Source organism: Lissotriton vulgaris, chromosome 11 (genome assembly GCF_964263255.1).
Source record: "Lissotriton vulgaris chromosome 11, aLisVul1.2, whole genome shotgun sequence".
Classification (NCBI taxonomy): Eukaryota; Metazoa; Chordata; class Amphibia; order Caudata; family Salamandridae; genus Lissotriton; species Lissotriton vulgaris.
The window spans coordinates 397326033-397348537 of record NC_141699.1 but is presented as its reverse complement, the minus strand read 5'-3'; the positions used below and the strand labels follow the sequence as shown (position 1 = coordinate 397348537).

At 42.2% G+C, this 22505-nt stretch overlaps 1 long non-coding RNA gene across 1 annotated transcript in view; it reads left to right on the top strand.

The window, feature by feature from the left end:
* Nucleotides 1-7790: 7790 nt before the first annotated feature.
* Nucleotides 7791-22505, top strand: part of LOC147679863 (uncharacterized) — a 32738-nt gene continuing 18023 nt past the window's right edge. The window contains exon 1 of the long non-coding RNA XR_015301014.1: nt 7791-7888. This is a non-coding gene — a long non-coding RNA (uncharacterized LOC147679863). The remainder of the gene's footprint in view (nt 7889-22505) is intronic.

Genomic DNA, 22505 nt, shown 5'->3' with positions numbered 1-22505 from the left:
GCCGACTCCATAAGTTCCCTATCTGCGCCAGACAGGAGCGGCAATGCAATATCACCTAATAACAAATGCAATTCCTCCTCCGGCCGCTCCGACACAGGGGAATAGACTGCCTGAAAGTGCTCCGCAAAACATTGAGCGATCTCCTCGGGGTCGGTAACCCGCTCGCCATTCATTTTCTCGATCATCGGCACCACAGACTGGCCCTATCTTTCTTATCCAGCCATGCTATCAGTTTACCGGCCTTATCTCCAACATCCCGCTCCAGATCCACAATCTCAGTTTCAATCTTTACGACTTCTTCATTTCTGCGTTTTTTCGCACCAGCAATCAAAGACAATGCCTGGCCTCTAATAACAGTTTTGAAAGCCTCCCAAAGCGACACAGCGGACAATACAGAACCCTCATTTTCCATGAAATACTGGTCAGAAGACTTAACCAGGGCAGCACGGGTTTTAGGGTTCCGAAGATACCAGGGGTTGATCGGGCCACCCGCCCCACAGCCCCAGCATGTAAATCCATTTGAAGCCACACAGGAGAGTGGTCGGATATACGTGCCAGATGCCTGACCTCGGTGACAGAGAGGGCCTGTGCGGCGGGCACCAATACATAATCAATCCTAGAAAGGCTACCATGAGCACCCGAATGGAAAGTATATTGGTGCTGGGCGGGATGTAACAGCCGCCAGCAGTCTACCAAGCCCAGCGTATCCATGAAACCGCTGAGCCAGGTCTGGGCACTCGTGAGGTCCCGAGGAGGATGTCGATCCTCTCTACCGGACACCACTGAATTGAAGTCGCTACCCATTAACAGTGTCCCTTCGGGAAGAGAGAGGATGACTCGCCCAAGGTCAGCAAAGGTAGTTGACTGCAAGCTCGGGGGAACATAGACCGAAACCAGGGAAAGGGTGCAACCCTCCCACCTCCTAGTAAGAGCAACATAGCGCCCTCTATCATCCAGAACCGTCTCTAGCGGGAGGGAATTCTTTATAAGGATACCTACCCCCCCTAGATCTAGGGGTAAACCCAGCATGGGCGACCAAACGATATCCCCTCCTATTCATAGCATGACAAGTGTTGCCTATCAAGTGTGTTTTTTGGAGGAGTATCACATCAGGGGAAAAACCCTTCAACAATTGCAACACCACCCCACGTTTTATCCTATCCCCCAGTCCGTTCACATTCCAACTAATCAACTTCAATCCCCTACCCCCCATCCCGGAAATGTAAACAGATCCATCCCTCTCCAGAACTCAGCACTTCAATCAGATGATGAAACAATACGTTGCCTTGCAAAGAACCCAAACACCCAAACAAGAACCCACCCACCCCCAAACCATAACCCGTTACAGACCCCCCCACCCTGCACCCCTGCGTGAGACTAAAAAGCCACCCCAACTTGCAGTGTGCCTGTCGCCCTAGCATCAAACTAAACTACAAAAAGTAAAACAGAGGAGGAGAAGACCCACCAATAGCCGCGCCACCCCCCTAATTGTCACTTTAGATCACACAACTAGATTAGCGAACCACTGTCCGAGGCACAACGTGAGGATCCAGAAATCGAAGGCCAAGCACCTACTCCTGCTCATCCGATCCGCCTTCCGCTCCGCCAGATTGTCCCTCTTGGCCACGTTGATTGGGCAAAGTGTCTAGCCAGTCCGCCACCATCTGGGGTCGGTCAAAAAAGTATGTCCGCTCCTCAAATTCAATTCTCAATTTGGCCGTAAAGAGCATCGCATACTTTAGGCCCATGTCTCTCAGTCTCCTTTTGACACCCATGAAACCTAGTCTCTGTTTCTGGACCACTTGCGTGAAGTCCGGGTAGAAGCTCACAGTAGTATTTTCAAACTTCATAGGCCCACCCATCCGCAAAGCCTGCAGAATAGCATCCCGATCTCTGAAGTTGAATATTCTAGCAATAATAGGCCGCGGTGGGGCCCCCGACTTAGGTTTGCCACCCGGAACTCTGTGGGCCCGCTCGACTGTGAAAAACTTACTCAGTCCTTTAGGTGCGAGGTGGGTGACTATGAGATTTTCCACAAAAAGATCAGCTGCGGGATCCTCCGCCTTCTCCAGGACCGTTATAATGCGGACGTTATTCCGTCTAGCTCTCCCCTCGAACTCCTCCAGCCGACGAGCAAAGAGATCGTTGGAGGTCCACAGGTTGCGGACCTCTGTCTGCAAGTCGGTGATATCCCCGTTAAGCTAGCAGGCTTGATGTCCAAAGACTTAACTTTCTCATTTGATTTGGACAAATCAGTTTGGATCAGGTTGACGTCTATAGCCACAGTGTCCAATTTGAGTCCGAGGGTCTCCATCTGTTGTCCAAGGGAGGATTTAGTTTCGTCAATGGCGTCCATAACGTCCTGCAGGGTTAACTCCGTTGACAAGGAGGGAGTGTCTCTCGTGTCCTCCAGTGACCTACCCGGTACGCTGGGAGATCCCTTAGTCTGAGCGTACCGATCCATATTATTGGACTGGGTGTAGCCACCTCGCCGCGTGGTCTTAGTCTTCGGCTTTTCTCCCTCAAACTTGCTTGCCATTGCAAGGCACTTGAGGCGGATGTGCAGTGGCAAAAGGTGGCGACCCCGGATCCTTAAGACAAAGGAGCAGTGGCGGTCATAGGGAACAGGCTTATTACCGATACTGCAGTCAAGAAAGCACTCTGGTGAGCCACGCAAAGTAATAGCCTCCAGCCCGGGGGGACAGCTACCCGACAAGATCACCTGAAACAAAAGTGAAAGTTGATCGGACCATCAGTCCGTTCCCCCAAAGAGCCGATGTTGATCAACTACAGCACGGGCACCATGCCAACTCGAGCCCCGGGCGTCATCTCAGAGCAGGACTCGCCTTTCAGAGCGCTGTAGCTTCGGTTCCCAGTGTCCGATTCAAAATCCGATCACAGGTTTCGCCTCACCCGTGGTTCATCTACACAAAGTCATCAATTAAGGACAGGATATATTACAGGATAAATGCGGGAGGCAGCGAGGGTCTCGGGAGCCCTGTGCTCACGCAGCCATCTTGGTTTCGCGCGAAGCTCCTCCTCCATTATTTTTATTTTTATTATTGTTTTTATATCCATTTTAACCCCCACACTATATATTGTATATGAGTGGTTTGTACAGTTATATGTCGAATTTGAGATTACCCAAGTATTGGATGTCATTAACTGACTATTAGCTTCATCCACTCTTCTCTGGAGTTGAGGCCTTTGTCTATTGTGTCAAGGTAACACATGAACCACTGTTCACGTGTTTTCCTTATTCCTTCTAGGTTGCCTTCTTTTCTGCTTATGTTTACCTTTTCCAGGATAAACCACGTGAAATCGTTGCCATCATGGTTACATTTTTGAAAGTGGTCAGTCAGGGGCGCATTCTCTTTTTTAGTTTTTATCGCTGATCTATGCTCTGAGAGTCTAGTACGAAGTTCCCTGCCGGTCTCACCTACGTAACCTAAGCCACACGGGCAGACAAGCAGGTAGACTACACTTTTACTTCTACAGTTATTTAGAGTCTTGGGGGCTAATGTTTTCCCATTGAAGGTCAGAGACTTAGTCTCGATATAATTAGGGCAGATAGAACATGAGCCATACCTATAATTCCCTGTGGCCTTTTTGTTAGCAGTCACAGTTGTTTGAAAACTGCTAGTGGGGTGTTTGTATGTGTTTACTAACGCATTTCTAATGGTCTTATTACGCCTGAATGAGAAGAGTGGTTTGTCTAATGGAGTTGCAAGACCATTGTTGATAATTTTCCAATTGCGGTTCACTATTTTTTTTGATTTTATTGCTTAGCCCCGAATATTGGCTAACAAACACAATCCTGTTCTGGACTTTGTTTATTTTCTTTTTATTCATGTCCAGCAAATGATCTCTATCGTAAAATCTAGCCCGTTTTAGGGACTGTTTTACAAGTTTCTTTGGATACCCTCTCTCCCGTAGTTTTTTCTCCATAATTTCAGCATGGTAATAAAAATCTTTTAAAGTTGTACAGTTGAGCCGTAGCCTTAAAAATTCACCAAAAGGAATGTTGCCCTTTTGGGATCGGGGGTGATTGCTCTGATATTGTAATAAAGTGCTTTGTAAAAAGCTCAACCTCCAATGACCCTTCTGACTCCTTGATCTTGATGTCCAAAAAGTTCACGCTACTTGCACTGTAGTGTGCCATGAACTTTAGATTTTTATCACCTAGATTCAACCATTCTAGGAATAACTCAAGCTCCTCACTGGCACCTTTCCACACAAAGATGATATCATCAATGAAACGGTGCCAGTGGGATATGTTTTCAAAAAATGGTGCCATTTCATTGTAAATATGTTTCTGTTCGAAATGCCCAACGTAGAGGCATGCCAGGCTGGGGGCACATGTGGCCCCCATGCTGGTCCCCTTCACCTGTTTGAAAAATTATTCCTTAAACAGGAAAATGTTATTTTTGAGTACCAGCTCAATACAGCCAATGATAAAATCTTTATGTCCGCCATTAAGGTTGACATTGTCCAGAATGGAGGACATTACTCCGATTGTATCATCCTGAGGGATGTTAGTGTACAGAGCTTCGATGTCCAGGGTGACCAGAAACTGGGTCACCCTGTCGAAGCTCTGTCCCTCAAATATGGAAATAGTGTGGGCTGTATCCTTCAGGTACAACCTCTGTTGTTGTACAAGGGGCCTCAAGAAGCAGTCTGCATATTTACTTAGAGGCTCCAATAATGAGCCTAAGCTGCTAACAATCGGTCGCAGAGGTGGATTGGCAGCATCCTTATGGATTTATTGGGTTAACATTAAACAGAAACCTATACTCATCTTCACATATTAAATTGTTCTCTCTACCTTGATTCAAGAAGTGAGCCACATCTCTCTTGAGTTTATTAATCGTGTTGGACGGGACTGGAATATAGTGGTCAGTTACATTTAAAAGTGCCCTCATCCTGTTCTCATAATCAGAGGTATTAAAAACCACTACCCCACCCCGCTTGTCGGCGGGTTTTATGGTTATGTGATTGCACTCTTGTAAGCCTTTAAGTGCCAATCTGTGGCATTTAGATAAATTATTTGACTGTTCCTGCATGCAGCCAAGGCTATTCTTTATGTCAATTTCCACTACCCTTTCAAAAAGCTCAACATTTTTCTCTACCTGACTCAAATTGGGAGTAAAGATTGACTTTGGTTTAAAACCTGTTGTGTTCGATGCTGGTTCATATTCCCTATCTGCAAAGAACCTATTTAATCGGATTATTCTGAAAAAACTTTTCATGTCTTTTTCCAATTCGAATTTGTTTGGTGGAACGGTGGGGGCAAAACTGAATCCTAATCTCAACACTTCTTGTTCCTCTCCTGTTAAGACCCTATCCGAGAGATTAATAATAGGAAATTCATTTACCTCAAATACTGTGCATTCCTTGTTTTCAAATAGTTTGGTGTCCCCTGATTTGGAGGTGGATGGTTCCTCAAGGACAGGAACTCTTATCCACTCCAGAGACTTTTCAGTTAACCTCAATTGAGGTAGGTCTATATAACAAACAGTATCTGCAAATTTATAGATTAAATTGTATTTTCGTGGCAAAACAGGCTCCCCGATAAAAAAAAAATTTCCATTTCTAACTACACAGGGGAGCACGATAATTATCATGCTGTTACGTCTTTAGGAGATCGAAGGGACCAGGGGAGTTGTACCGCCTTCATATAACTCATAACAGACCACACGAGAGAGTGCCTTCTAAGCAGGTATTTCAATAGTATTTCCAATAAAAAATGAGCACGAAAAAGAGAGGGCATATAGATATAGTCTAAATGTAGATCTCTCCACAGATAAGAGGATAATAGAAACGAGCTTCATAAACGCTGATGTGTCGAGTACTAATAATCAGGAATAGATTCCTAAGGTAAAGGCTTGTCGAAATAATTTAACCATAAAGTAAGCAATGACGGCCATATAAACAAATCTCAGCAACAACTCCAATGTTTTTTTGTTGCAGTTTTAATGCATATTAGGATGCCAATAGGCACAAAAGACACAGAATCCAGAGCGAACGCACATGACTAGTATGAAATAAGGTAAAAAGATCTTTATAATAAATAATAAATGAACCCTGGATATCTTGTTTTGAGCATAAGCCAAGTAAACATTGTTGAGCTATGTTCCAACACCTAGATCTAGAAGAGTGGGTGGTGCCCAATTTGATCTCCATAATAAGAGAAAGGGGGCAGCGGAGATAAAAGAGCACGGCAGATGAAGCCCATATATTAGTACTTAATAATTTCAATACTAAGGAGATAACAATGACCTGATAACTGAACAATGTGTATTGTGTCAAATGATAGATATGAATATATTGTAACCATCATGGACCTCCTATGTAGAACGATTATGAACAGCTATTTGTCCCATGTTAGGAATGGTGATATACAAATGTTGCTAAGATCCTCAATCACCCTTTTTGGATAATGAGGAAGATTAACTTCTCCCTTCTTGAGCTCAGGTGCATAAAATGAGAGTTTATAATAAGATGATTCCATGCATATTATTGATTCGAGTGTGTTTATCTACAGGATTTTATTAAAGTGGTAACCATCTCGTGCCCTTTACTAAGAGAGACACATCATACGGTGTTGAAAAAGATGGTATATAACTGCTAAAAACCATCGAAACGCGTCGACGCCCATACCAGCACAATCACGAGACCAAACTCATTCCTGCAGACAAGACTTTTTAAGCAAATCCAGGATTTTGTTAAATACTGGTCGGTTTTGATGTGCAATTTTGATGACAAATAATACTGTCTGTGTTTGTCTCTCATATTGTCTTTTTCTGTTCTCAGCTGACAAGCACGAAATCAGCTTGTGTTTGGAAATTAGTGTTCGTGTAGTAAATTTATGAATTTTTAGATGCACATGTCTGTGATACATACTGTTTATGTTTTTAATGAAATTACAATTTGTTTTGCGCTTTTTAAAAAAATTATTGTATTGTTGATGAAATTTCTTCTTTTTTAAAAATAAAACATGAAAACTTTTCTTTTAAACAAACTTTTTGTCTATGCATTATATGTGTTAGAGATTGGTGCAAATATATGGGCTTACGTCTAAATAGTTTTCCGCCAAGGGATACCTTGTCATTTCACCGCATCCAGAGACACCACCACCGCCGCTTCTTGGATCGTGTCAATCCTGCCCAGCACGCCATGGAGCCGTCGCAAGTTCAGGGCTGTGTTTCGATGAGGCATAAAGCCAATTGATCAGGAGGTACCAATTTACTAAGAACTGGGGTTAATCGAGTCACCAACAGTTTGGCCAAGATCTTGGGTTCTGCATTTAGCAGAGAGATAGGTCTATACGATGAGCACCTGTCCCTTGGCTTTCCCTCCTTATAGATGCTAACTAGGGTAGCTAGCATACAGAAGTCTCCCCCTCTCCCTACTCTCTTCGAACATTGTTCGCAGGTGTGGGACAATGGAGTCAGGGTTTGGCTTGGGCAGTTCTATCGGTAAACCATTTGGGCCTAACACCTTGCCTAACACCTTACCGGATTGAAGGTTTCTTATCACCTGCGCAATCTCGTAATTCGTGAAAGCACCGTTGTCAGGAAGAGGCTGGACGGGGACACGATGCGGCATATCCCAGACATTGGCAACCACCGGACGAGAGAGACAGATACAGACAAGGAGGGGTTAACAGACTCCTCCTGCCTTCTCCCTTACAGGACAACGCGGAGAGCATCACGGCGGAGGACCATTCGCCGCTGAGGGAAGCAGGGTAAAGAGGCCTCTTGACAACGGGACCTACCCCACTGCCAGCGCCACCACCGAGGAGCCTGAGACGTGGAGTGAAGACTGTTGAACACCCCCGGGAGACACGAGCTTACCGCCATAACTCAGGAGAGTTACAACTCTGGCGGTGAGTAATCAGTCCCAGGGCACCCAAGGAGGGGGACGGGTTTGCACATAAATGGGGGGAAAGGAAGCTGCAGTTAGTTGTCGGAGCTGTGATTAACAACAGCTCTTTGGGTGATACTTTAAGGCCGCCTTGTGCATTTTATTCTGTGAATCTGGAGGGCTAACTGTTTATTTTTATCTTTTTGATGTTTGCTTTGGGAACTTTTTACGGACGTTGGGGAAAGGGAAAGTCTGCCACCCCAGCCGGCCCGTTATCTTATCGGCCTAAAAACCCTCTACCTACAGAGGTCTTCAATCTGTGGGGCGCGACCCCCAGGGGGGCCGTGGAGGCATGGGAAGGGGGTCGCATCCTTTATTTGCTAAAAGAAAACGTCCTAAACATATTTAAAATGCTTTCCCTGGAGTTTTATTCAGGGACTCTCCTTTGCTGGGAAATCGAAGCCACACAGACATCTAAAAACACGCCTTTCTACCAGTGTGTTGCTGGCCTGAAAGAAATGCAAATGTGCACAAGGAATTAATCTGCAAATGTAAAGGACTTGCAGATTAACTCGTTGTGCACATTTGCATTTCTTAGAGGTCAGCAGCACACTGGCAGAAAGGTGTGTTTAGCTGTCTGCCTGGCATTGATTTCTCAGAACAGGAGAGTGCTGTTCCAGTTAATATACTGTGGCGTAACAAAACGTGAGGGGTTCCCACTGCAAGATATGCTGAAGGGGCCCCCTCACATGTGGGGGCCCTTTGTTATGCCCCTGGTTGCTATGAGTAGCATACGCATCTGCCAAGCAAATTATGGCAACAAGTACCAACATTCAGTCTAACGCTGCACCAAACCCCACATCCTTATATAGGATTATTTTTTGTATTTATTGTTTTGTGATTAGAGGAGCACTTTTCTGCCAGCTATTTATTTATATTTGGCCACTTCTAAAGCGCTATATACAGGTAGGTACCTCAGCACTCACTCTTCAAAAACCATTTCTGCAAATCAGTAACCCGTCCTATAAAATCACAGGAGCCTTGTAGTGGAAATGTCAGGTGTTTAGTAGCTCATCCCATCAAAGAGTGCTCTTCTCAGACTCAGTGTTGAGCCAGTTCTAGAGCATTTCTGAGGCCACTGAAAACCATCTTTCCCCATAAAGTTCTCTGAAACTTGCGAACCGTAAATAACCAAGCTTTTTATGGGCGCAGACGGCACTTGGGGGTATAGAACCTAGATTTGTGGGTAAGAGGACTATGTCTACCGCCATATAATGCTTTATAAACTAAGCATATGGATTTCAAGTTAACCCTCTGAAAAACCTGAAGCCAATTATGTTTATTTAGGCACTTTGGACTTGTGTTTTTTAATGTTTAGTATGAGTCACGTTGTGGCATTTTGTACTAATTGCAGTTTATTCAAGGCTTTTGCAGGATCCCCAGATATACAGCATTACTGTAATCAAACCTCAAAGTCACAAAAACATAGAAAATCTGTATTCTTTGCTGGATGTTGAACAGAAACCTAACCCGTTTTAGTATTCTTAATTGAAAAAACAGTTCTTAGTCAGTGAGCAAATCTATTTATACACTGGTAGGTCAAAATTAAATTTGATTACAAGATTCTTTATCAAATGTGCAGTGGGGGACTCTGATCTAAAGAGACGACTCCCATGCTATTCACAGAGGAAGTGGTCCCAACATTTCTACCTGCTTTCCCTACTATACTATAGTCCTAATCTTGTTTCATGTTTTGTAAACTCTGAACTAAAACGGTACAGTAGCTCGGTGAGTTGAGAACTGTGTGACCTGTAAATTGCTGGATAAAAGCAAGGAAATTTAATTCAGAGATTCATCCGTCTAAAGTTGTTAAAGACAGTGGCATTTTAAATGGATAACACTATTAATTGTTTATTAAAATGTTCTATGTAAAAGTGCAGAAGAATTAGAAGATTGGTATACTGCTTTGTGATAATGAGAAAGAAATGTCTTTGTATGGTAATACATGCATATGTATGTCCTTCAGAGCATGCACCTGAAGTACCAACATAGCAGAGTTAAAAGCAAATTGTAAAATTGTAAGATAGTTTCTGACTAGAGAAGGGTTCCTTCCATCTAAAATTTTTTGATAGGGGGTATCGGCATCAAAAAGTTTGAAGACCACTGCTCTACCACTAGAGGCACACAAACTCCGCTAGTAAATCATTACAGCAAGACCTCTTTCTCCTAACCCCTGCACTCCCCTTCCTCACGTGCCACACAACTGTCCCTACTGTATAGCACAATTATCACCGGGCAAGGGAAGTGTAGCTCAGAATAGAAAAACAGGCCACTTTGTTTTTCTGCCTTTCCGAGTATCCTGGGGTGCCACCACTAGCGAGATGGACCACTTTACCTGTGCAACAGAAGCCCTCTACCTTTGGTAGGAGTAGTTTTGAATATCGCTGCGCATCAAGGCTTGTATTCCTCTTCTATCACGTGCAGCTCTGATTTTGTAGTATTCCACCGAGGGTATGAGTGTGGTTTTCAAGCGGTATTCAAAACTACTCCCAAACACGGGGGCCATCACCAAAACGGAAGTAAGACCTGTGGGGGGCGCAGTTTTTTAAACAATAGGAACTTTGGATCCACCATCAGAAATGTATACTATAGGGTCACTTATTCATAGCATAGAACACTACTGCACCAGAACCTTGTATATACATATTAGTAAGGTCAGAGTTTTTTTAGGTTGACGATGTTTTGATCCATTAAGAATGCAGGATCATTATCAGGACAACAGAGATATATGCCTGATTACATGTAGTATATACATAGATAAGAATTTTGTAACAAAAATATATGAACACCGGGTGATGGAACGAACACAAAGATAGACACAACCATCTCACATAATTTGCTACCTTCAATGCCCTCCCTGAAAATCTGGAAACAAAAAGCTCTGGAGTTCTAAAATTATGAATGCAAGCAGACCATCAAGATCACCTTCAGATGCAGCCCACCCAAAACTTTTCAAAGATATATTTGCACAACATGTGTAGGGTAAGTAGATAGAAGCATACTAAACAAGTCCTTGGAACTAGTATCTTTACCATCTGAGCTGAAAACTTCTTACATTAGACTTTGTTTTCAAGAAGATGAATCTAGACCCTTCCAATGCAGCACACCACAATCTCATTCCTAAACAAATCATTCTAAAGTACAATTTTTACTCAACTCTCAAATTTTAGTGAAGAACATACTTTGATGTTGGATCACCAATCTGGATTTGGACCAGGTGGAAACAACGCGTTGTTTTTGTACCCATATGGGGCGACCTTACACTCACAGTGGACCTTTCGAGAGCATTCAACACTGCTCACCACCAGATGCTGCTACATTGAGTCCATTTCAAAGGAACCATTTCTGACTCCATTCAAGCAGCACAGCCGTTGTCAACAAATGAATCCAATGAATCAAATTTGTATTTCAACTCTTCAATGAATTAATTTTTTACTCCGTTGTTTTCTTCTGTATTTATCCATAGTTTCCTCCAATTCATTTTACCCATTGTTTTATTCATTAACGTGTTTTCACACACACACAGGAGACTCAAAATGTTTCTGTGTCGCGATTTAATAAAAACCCAATGCATTTCGGGACTACCCTTCATCAGGGGTATCTAGAAAAATATATAAATAACCGTCAGTTTAATGAAACATGTATACTGTAATGCGCAGACTACAAACAGACTAACAATATCCGTTTAAATTCGAATTATTTAAACTTTAGGACACTGTTCCATTTTATACCATCCATTTTACAGTCATTATTTAAACAGTCATTATTTAAAACACCCACCATTATCTAACCTCCTCATTAACTCCTTATTTCATGTGCGTACTGTCTAACATGCCAATGCCATTAAATGTCCTTATTCTTATCACACAACCTTTTTGGTTTTGGCTCTATTCCAACAAATGACGTGAAAGTTCTAAAATACACACGTAACCCCATGCCTGCCACCAAAAACTAATCAGCGCTGTTCGTATGAAAAGCTAAAGCTCTACTCTGCGCTTACCGTGACACGTGCTGACAAAATTCTTGGGAACGTTTATTTGATGTCATTGCTCATCTGGGTTGAGCCATGCCTTCACTTGGTTCATCGACAGTGTGCCCCTGCACGACTTTCATTATCAGTATTATCTGTTCTACACCATTCCCAGTCTTCACTCGCATTTAACACCCTTGCATCCTGCCAGGTGATCTGCCACGTGCCATAATGCTCCACCTAAACTGTGGACCAGATTTTATCTGCTTCATGCTAAGCCTACGTTTGTTTCAACTCTTCCTCTCATAGCAGTGTATTTACTACGATGTAAGCCTGATTTTAACTATTGCTCACTAGCGCTAGCTACAGCTCCTCCACGTATCGTACTCAGTTTCCCAAAATACCCTAAAACTCCCCTCACCTGAATCTGGTAACCCGCACACCGCTCAAGTTCCAAATTCCAGTAACTACACATGCATAACTCCTAACCAGTTAATGACACAGTGAGGTTAAATATAAATTTATGGCCACTTTAAAACAGTGTAATTCCTAATTATCCATATTAATTTTCAATATTTACATCAAAAAAGTCCAAAATATAATCTGTTATGTAATGTGTGTTTTTGGTCCTCCATGACGGGGAAACATAACTCCTGTGCAATCCGAAGGATTAACCACTTATCTATGTTCCGATTTTGTTACTTGTCTGTTCTTCATTTTTGTACTGGGTGCAATCTCGCCGGTTTTGGGCAGAAGGTTCATTCATGTAAGAGATGATGGTGGTGAGATGCACACCTGCTTTTTTTGCTGATTCGTCACAGTTTTAAACTCCATCTTATACTTTCATTCTTTTACCATTTTATCGGCGTGCATGCTTGCTCCACGCTCCGCCCAAATTGCGTTGCAATTATACGAACCATTTCAAAGGACTCCATTCAAGCAGCATAGCCGTTGTCAACAAATGAATCCAATGAATCAAATTTGTATTTCAACTCTTCAATTAATCCATTTTTTACTCCGTTGTTTTCTTCTGTATTTATCCATAGTTTTCTTCAATTCATTAAAGTGTTTTCACACAAACACAGGAGACTCAAAATGTTTCTGTGTCACGATTTAATAAAAACCCATTGCATTTCGGGACTACCCTTCATCAGGGGTATCTAGAAAAATATATAAATACCTATCAGTTTAATGAAACATGTATGCTGTAATGCGCAGACTACAAACAGACTAAAAATATCCTTTTAAAAATCGAATTAATTAAACTTTAGGACACTGTTCATTTTTATACCATCTATTTATTTAAAACACCCACCATTATCTAACCTCCTCATTAACCCCTTATTTCATGTGCGTTCTGTCTAACATGCCAATGCTATTAAATGTCCTTATTCTTTTCATACAACCTTTTTGGTTTTGACTATATTCCAACAAATGACGTGAAAGTTCTAAAATACACACATAACCCCATGCCTGCCACTGAAAACTAATCAGCGCTGTTCGTATGAAAAGTTAAGCACTACTCTGCGCTTACCGTGACACGTGCTCACAAAATTCTTGGGAACGTTTACTCGATGTCATTGCTCATCTGGATTGAGCCATGCCTTCACTCGGTTCATCGACAGTGTGCCCCTGCACGACTTTTATTATCAGTATTATCTTGTTGTAAATGAATCTAGGACCCTAGTGTAATTTTCCAGATTCATTCCCTTATATAGGTATAATTTATCATTATCCTTATATAGGCATAGAAATCACTACCATATTTGGCCTAAGCCATACAGCCCAAATACGGCATGGCTACTTCCACTAAGTTCCGAGAATCAACAACAATTTCTTGGAAAAACCTGCCTTCAGCAGCTAGGGACTTCCCCCTGCTTGAATATTATGATCTCCAAGAACTCCTGGCGTTTTCCAAGAATTTAGCCTTTGAGTGACGTTATTAAGTCCAAACATGCTTCAAATTCGGCACCTGCAAAGTATAAATATGCGGAGGTTTGCCCAGACAAACACACAGTGGTTTGGAGCAGATCAACTATCTACTTGCCCAACGCCCTGCAGCAGCAAGTGCCGAAGGAAGCTGACCCCCCAGCTGACGTACTGAGAGAGACACTGTTTTTTCTCTTGCCGAGAAATCCAGCTCCAGTGTTTCCGGCTTACCCTTGCGGGTATCTGGGAAATCGAGTCCTGAGAGAGAGAGATACAAGACCTCCTTCATTCTAGAAACCAAGGTACGGAGCTGATTAGACCTCTTAGAGAATTCTTGGAATAGATTCCTGGCAGAGAACTACTAAACTTAGGCTACTCCTCACTTACTTCTTCCCTCGTACTAGACTTAGGTTAGGTACACCGGGGTAGGCGTATTTTAGAAGCACCAGTTGAGTACTTTTAGTCATTATTTATTACTGTATGTATTTTATACATTTTATGCACTTTATGGCTTAGAAACCATATCATGCTTTTACAGTACTACTTTATAATACTGTTTGTATTATATGTCTGGTACTTTATAACCAGTATTACGATTGTAGCAGTTCATTTCCAATGCTTGAGAAAGAAGACTGTTCAATAAATACTTTCATTGAAACCGCCCGTCTCTATATTTCGCTGCGTCTGAGGTGAAACGAAGCATGCACGATTGACCTGAGTAAAATAGTTATCTATTGTTTCCGCGACTCTAGAGATTTGATTTCTTATTCTTGGGAAACAAAGTTGTCATGTTTATGCGGTTGTCAGAAACGAATCCCTTTTTGTTGATTCAAGAAAGTTTCTAGTGACCTCTGAGCTAGCTGGCACTCACAATGAAGTTTAATATATACAATAGAGACCTAGTCGACTTCAGTCCTACTTCTAAACTATAGAATATGTTATTCCAATGCGCAGAGCCTATTGGGAATATAGGAACTACACTACATGGCGCCCAACTTTTGGTAAGGTGATAATTTAACGTTAGATACTAGAGTAACTCAGTTGTGCTTTTCACACAGGCCCCTTTTTCCCGTAAAATACTCCAATAGACTTCGGGAGTGGGTAAAAGGATAATATCCGCCAGAACTAAGTAGGACGAAAATCCTATGTATTAGTTTTTGGTTTATTCAACATTGAAGGATACAGTGTTCTAAAATATTGTGCACCTAATCTTTGATTCCTTGAAACTTTGCTCTGCAAAAAGTTTCAGTCGACAAAATGTCGGAAAGTGACGATGAAAGGGAGAGAGCTAGAATAGCAGCTCAAGCAGTCTTAGATGACACAAATCTCCAACAAAATGACGCGGATGCAATAATCATCCTGAAAAACCATAACTATAAAACTTATAGAAAATGGAGTATCATCAAGAGGTGGTAAAGTAATCTTTGTTATAGAGGCACATGAATATTGGCAGACAGAGGTGTTCTATTCATGGATTCTGTTTCCTACAGCAAATGCGGTAACACACGAGTTCCACTACTACAAATTAGAGGAACCTCCAGCGGAATACGTTCCTTTCGAGGACGTTGACATTCCATTAACTTACCAGGAGCATCAGCTCTGGTTTCAAGGCGCCCTACAACATCAAAATCACATTACCAGGCTCGGTCCACTAGGTAGACCAGGAGCTACATGGCCGGTACTAGCGAGCTATACACCACATCCTGACATTAACGGAATGACAGGTCCAGAACTGTTAGCTCAGCTGAAACAGCTAATTAAAATACACATACAATTGGTTCAATATGTCATGCGGACTTTAACGGTCCAACCAGCTATAACATTTCCACAGCACACCCCGTATCAGGGGAACACAAATAAAATAACACCACAGACTATACAATCAGTCATTGGTAAATTACCCACAAAGAGGGAACAAATTCCGTTCTGGTTAGCTCAGAAAATTACTCACATAGAGGCAGTATTCCCTGATAGTACACCTCATGAGAAACACAGAATTCTGACAATCTGTTTACCAATGGGGATAGCACCACATGTGGAGGACTGTGACACTAGGGGCACAGTCTTTGCTTCAATCTACACAAAAACACATGGTGTACCGTCCACGGCGGTAATACCGGACGTTCTGAGGCAGATTCAAAATGAATACAGTCCAGAACCGGCCTTAAATCTAGGTATGAAATTACTGAAAGATTTCAAACAGGTCTCAGCTATATTATTAGCTAACATTAAAGGTGAAGCAGCATCCGTGCCAATCCGCCAAAAGTTAAAAGAAACAGATATAACAGATCAACCATATGAGCTTGCTAGAATTATTGAAAAATCTTATGAAGAATTAGGAAGAGATAGTTTGGGTGGGAAACCAGTAAACCCTGAATTAACAGAAAATCCTGAAAAGGTGTTTATTAAAAATAATCTCACTACTCCTAAAAAGAAGTGGGAAAACACTAAACAGACTCTTCCTAGAGAGAAACGTTCTCAGTCCAGAGGAAGATATCCCCAAAGGGGAGGTAGGTCTCCCCAACGGGAGCCCTCTGAAAAAAGGTATAACCTTAGGAATAGGGATAAATTGAAAAAAAACGGACATATATCAAGATAATGATACACGACCCTCTCGATCTTTTCAGACTTCCTCGCAGAAATCGGAAAGAAGAGGACGGTCAGAACACAAGGAACAACGCGTCAAGTCCAAAGACAAAGAACCCGTTCACCAAAGTAAAAAAGCTCAATTTCCTAAAAAGAAGGTAACAAGCATAAAAATCAGACATGCCGAGGATCTTGAGGACACAACTCAAGAACTGGGAGTGGGCTCAAACAATGCTAGACAGTGCAGCAGAAGTCACCATAGCTCGCAAGATCCTGAAGGATCATCTGGAGACAGTGGACTTGAATGAATGCATTCAGGTTGAAACTGCCGACACCACGGTTAGTGTACCCCACAAGTTATATGAAGTAACACTCCGGATGGAGGGGGACATAACTAGAAAAATAAGAGCACTCTTTTGGGAAAAGCTCTCTAAGGGCTATGACATTCTTCTAGCTGAACAAGACTGGCCGCCTGAATTTGTCAGGGAGTGCCCACATGGCGAAGAGATAATTATGCCAGCTTTCTCAAATCACATTCTGATTCATAAAAAATAAACTTATGCCAGAAAATGGGCAGTACCTCAGGCTCCAGCATTATATAAAAATCATGTGGGATGGGATGAGGATTCTCCTCACCATAAAATCCAGTTAAAAAATCAACCTGCTGCACAAAGGCAGTACCCAGTTAAGCAAGAAGCTAAAAAACAAGTCAGGGAGATTTTAAATCAACTTGAATACCAAGGGGTGATTGAAACTTGCACCTCGTCAATGACAATCCTTTGTTTCCTGTGTCCAAACCAGACAATTCATATTGTCTAGTATTGGATTACAGACACTTAAACTCCTGTTGCAAAACATTTGCAGTACAAAATGCACACAGTGCAGCACTGATGAATAACATCGTGCGGAAAAAATATAAAACCAAATTAGATATATCGAATGGGTTTTTCTGTCAAAACATTGCACCTGAAAGCAGGCACCTGACCGCTTTCTCAATTATATGGACACAGCGACAATTTTGCCGTCTCCCCCAAGGATTCAAGAATAGTCCAGGGTTATTTTCAGCCAGGGTAACAGAGTTACTACAAACGTACGATGATGAGGCATTATCTTATGTCGATTACATCTATCTTACAAATGACGACTTGGACATACACTTGAAAAAAGTGAACACCATAATACTTGGGTTCGCATCTGAAGGGTATAAATTCAATTTTAAGAAATCACGAATTGCCCACCTCAACGTCCTATTTCTAGGATACGAGTTATCAAGTAAAGGCAAAAGCCTGGCAGCAAACTTTCTAGAGAAATGTGCGCTGTTCCAAGCTCCAAAAACGCAGAAAAACGTCCATTCTAAGTTTTCTGAATTTTGGAAGAACTTACGTTCTAAATTACGCAGAAAGGGTTAAACCTCTCTACGAACTAATCAAACCTGATTTCAAACCAACTAATTGGACTCAAACACACATATAAATTCTGCGTTCAGTCCAAACAGATATGTTAGCAAAAACACAGTTACAGACACGTAAAAACGTGCGCAATCTTGTGATCCGAATCATCCCAGGGAGATGCGGATTCACGTACCTGACCTTTAATGAAGGAGAAACGGTACCAATAGCATACAAATCACACTTGTACACACATGCTGAAATGAAGTTCACTTCTACTGAGAAAATTCTGACAGCGGTTAAAACTGCAGTAGCAAAAGAGAGAGCCCTTGCACAGGGTAAACGCATAATGATCGTTACACCTGTACCTGCCTTAGAGGCAGTGACAAAAGCAAGCATTCCAAATGCAAAAGCTTTACATCCAAGATGGATACAATGGGTTAACTCTCTTGCTGCAACAGTCGTTGAATACGTTTTTGACCCCAGCTTGAAAACACAAGAATTCCTCCAATACGAACACGAATGTCCTCTGCCGACCGAAATTCTGCCTCTTGAACATTACGGATGTATAATATATACAGACGGATCAGAACAGCCCGCAATTGGGGGTAAACAAGCCTATAGTGCTGCGTGCGCGATTGTTTAAGGTCGCTTGCGCGAAGGCAAATTCAGACCTATGGTCACAAAAACTCAATCACTCGGAGACTGTACAGCTCAGCGAGCTGAACTACAGGCTTTCAAGATGGCGCTTTAAAATACTGATCGCGAATTCCCCACACTTATAGTGTGCAATTTGTTTTTCTGCATTGAATCTTACAACAACATTTGCAGAACTGGGTTAAAAACGGGTTAAAAAATTCAAAGGTGGCACAATTAAGCATAAAAAGCTTTGGGAACAAGTAGTTCTTATGCAGATAGAACTACAAAAGACTCACATGATTCATACATAGGTGTGGGCGGAAAATCAGTTTCGCTCGCGGATTTTGCGGATTTTCGGGAAATTCGCAATCCGCGAGATTCGCGAATCTCCCGCAAAATCCGCAAATCCGCGAGCAGCGGATTTTGCTCGCACTGCTCGCACTGTTCGCGTGAGTTCGCGGCTTCCCAGTACAACTTCGCGCCCCGCGAATAAGTGCAAAATTGCAGAAATACGATCTAATCAAAACTGAAACTACTTACCAGGTTCAAAAGTTCAGGCTCATCATTAGTAGCCATTTCCTGTAGTGCTTGCTGAGGGGCCCCTCCAGAGTTCAGTTGCCAGTTGCAACTATTATGTGACCCTGCTCTGAACCTCAGAATAGTTACACATATGCCACAAAGGTCCTGAATTACAGCTAAGGGAGACAAGCAGGAGCCAGGCTGGCAGTTCAAATCCATTAATCAGCCCCTAATTCATTATTGTCAGTTGGGGCAGGGCAGGTGTTGTAACTAATTTTGCAACAATGAAAGCACTTAGCAAGTGCAAAAGTTCACTAATCAGGAAGCACTAAGGAAGCAGGTGCCAGCTAAAAAAATATTCTGTGACACATTAATCAGCCCCAAATTAATTCAGGTCCCTTGAGGCAGGGAAGGTGTGCTTGCGTTGCCACAATAATGTACACTGACTGGACAACCAGAGGGTGCTGTGATGAAACAGAGGGTGGCATGGGTGGGCCAGAGGGTGGCATGAGTAGTCAGAGAGTGGCAGTGGTGACAGAGAGTGGCAGTGATGAAGAAGAGTGTCCCAAACAGGCTGGACACGTAGAAACAACAAGTTCGCGAAACTTGCGACCCGACAGGTAAGTTCGCAATTTGCGACATTGTACAAAACCCTCGCGAACTGGCAGAAACCCGCGCAAACACAAAAAAAAAAATCTGCAAATTCGCGAGAATTCGCGGATTTTGAGGATTGCGAGTTCGCAAATCCGCAAAATTCGCGAACGCGAGATTCGCAAAATTCGCCCATGCTTATTCATACACTGAGTCATCAGCGTGATAGCGTTCACGTTGCAGGGAATTCATTGGCTGATGAAGCCGCGAAGGCAGCTGTGCAAACGGCTTCCGTAGCTACAATCGCTCGCTCAAAAAAAGGAATAGATGGTGAAACGCTATTAGTAGTAAAAGCCTCAATGGATGGCAATCATGCAGCGTTACCTCTAAACTATCCACTCACTTATACATACATAATTGATGCAAACTCCGTTCCTTTTGCTCGAATCCCTGAAGTGGGGGACAGAGTAATTCCAAACAGGAAGCGGAGAGCTTACTTGGTTCAAGAAGCACATATGGGAGAGGGTCAGACACATCAAGGGATCTTGAAATCTCTAATAGAATTAGAAGATATGTACTGGTGGCCAGGAATGAGCATCCAAGTTTACGAATTTGGAATAAACTGTGATACCTGTTACAGATATCATAGCTTTGACAACCACCAGCTACCTGACTACAGTGTAGCCAGCCCAGTTCAGATACCACTGTTAGACAGCATTCGGCTATCTACACGCAGATGTCCCTAAAGACAAATGCTATCCCACAACTAAAAGGACAAGATTGATTTGGTTATGGCCCCAGCGCTCGGCTGACGCCAGAACTGTTATAAAGGATTTGTGAGTCTTTATCGGCACATACGCAATCGGCACACTACATTCTGACCAGGGTCCTGCGTTTAGCTCTCGAGCTTACAAGGAGGCTATGGTTAGCTTGGTCGTTGCATTGCGGTATTCTAGTCCCTTCCATCCTGAGGGTAATGCAGTGGTGGAAAGAAAAAACCGTGACATAAAGCAATCCATAACAGCTACGGTATTAGGTTCGGGTGATGGGTGGGTCAAACATTTAATAAGTGTCCAACGTAGTCTTAACAATCTGTCAAGAAATTCTCTGGGGGGGAATCACTCCTTATGAATTACTGTTTGGTACTAGAATGATAATCGAAGACCTCGATTGTCAAACTTCAGTGGTGGAACAAAAACCCTTTGATGTCAAAGATCGTTTGGCTGTTTTACGGGACTTAAATGAAACAAGAAGAAGTCTGAGTAACACAACACAAAAGCCAACACCCACTGAGGAAAAAACACCTGTCCCAGCAAGACCTGTCTGGATTTCAAAAATTGGGGATCTAATCAGGATAACGATAGCGGTGAAGAAGGAATTTGGGCCTTCTTACAGAAAAGCAGTACCTGTCTTAGCAATCCAAGGAACAAGATCAGTAGTACTACCGCCCCTTGCTGGTAAAAATGAGAACCGAGTCGTGTCCATTGACCTGGTCAAACCACAACATGTGGCCAATAATAAGTAGTAGGCCCAGTGGACTCCCAAGATGTAGCAGAAGAGCAAATCTTGCACCTATCGAAGAGGTTCAGACTGAAAGACTAATCACGTTTGATAAACCTGCAGTAAGAAAAGAAGGACTATGCAACAAAGCCAATGAACTCGTGCCTCTTGAGACCCAAATAACAGTTCATCAATAAATACCCGTCTACAATGATGTAGCCTCTGACTACACCAATATGACAAAGGAAGAAGCGACCCCAAAGATTAATAACAATCCTGAAGCAATTCCAACAATTGACAGAACTGCCTCTGGCTATTTTATCAACTTTGATACATTTTCTGAGGATCCCAGTGAACCCGAAGAAACACCAGCAAATAAAACTCTCAAAGAAAAAACAGAACTCTTCGATCAACTTGAGAAAATATATCTGGTTTCACCATGGATTGAATTGTGGATTGGTTTACGTGTATTTTTTCTCCTACTCTGGCTGACTTTAGTTTTAAGCTTGGGACAAATGATAGATGGAAAATACAGTAATATGGACACAGCAAGTCAGAAAATCAACTTGGTCCTAAAACCTCACAAATCATCCCATCGTGAAAAAAGAGACCTGTCGTCAGTGAACATCACTGCCGTTCCCATACCTGGTGGTATAGCATGGGATAGAACTGATTATAACATCTATGGCCCGGTGGAGCTGTTGAAGATTCCACACCAGTTCAAGGTTTCTTTAAGTGACTTTGTATCACCCAGCACATTTTCTGATGATTGGGACTTTGAGACTATTAATAATATGATGTCAGATTTAGAAATGTCTGCAAAATTGACTGAACATGACTATTTAGAAGGGTCATCAGATTATGAACAAATGTATTGTTTTAATCATTATGGTCACCACTATTTGCACAAATCTGCAAGTCCTAGGAATGTTTTTCATATAATCAATGGGAACATTGTCTGACGCCACCAAAAGGCAGCTCAAAAACATTTCATGAAAAGTTTTCGTACTTCTCAGGGTTTAATGTTACAAATCAAGAAGCGTTTTATTTCTAAAAATTTAAATAAGACAGGAATGAAAACAATGTTGACCATCACTAAACAAATTTATTCTGCAAACCTTTATGCTCAGCTGCCTACATTAGGTTTAAACTTTTTGAAAGACAACATTGCGACAAAAACTGTCTGGGGGACAAAAGACTGGCAGGTACAAGGTTTAGAAGCCTTGTTCAGAGCCTACATTATACCAGAACAAATAATGTTTTTAAATGACACTGTTCAACAGACTTCTTGTCTTGGCCTGGCTAAGATCAAAGATTTGAATAAACCGTCTATACCTAAACCCACTTCTGAGTGTAATGATACTACAGAAAAGGAGGTAGACATACCATATATTTTAACACAAAACAGAACAAGTCCCGATTGGAAAAAATTGTTAATCTGGCCCACAGACACCAAT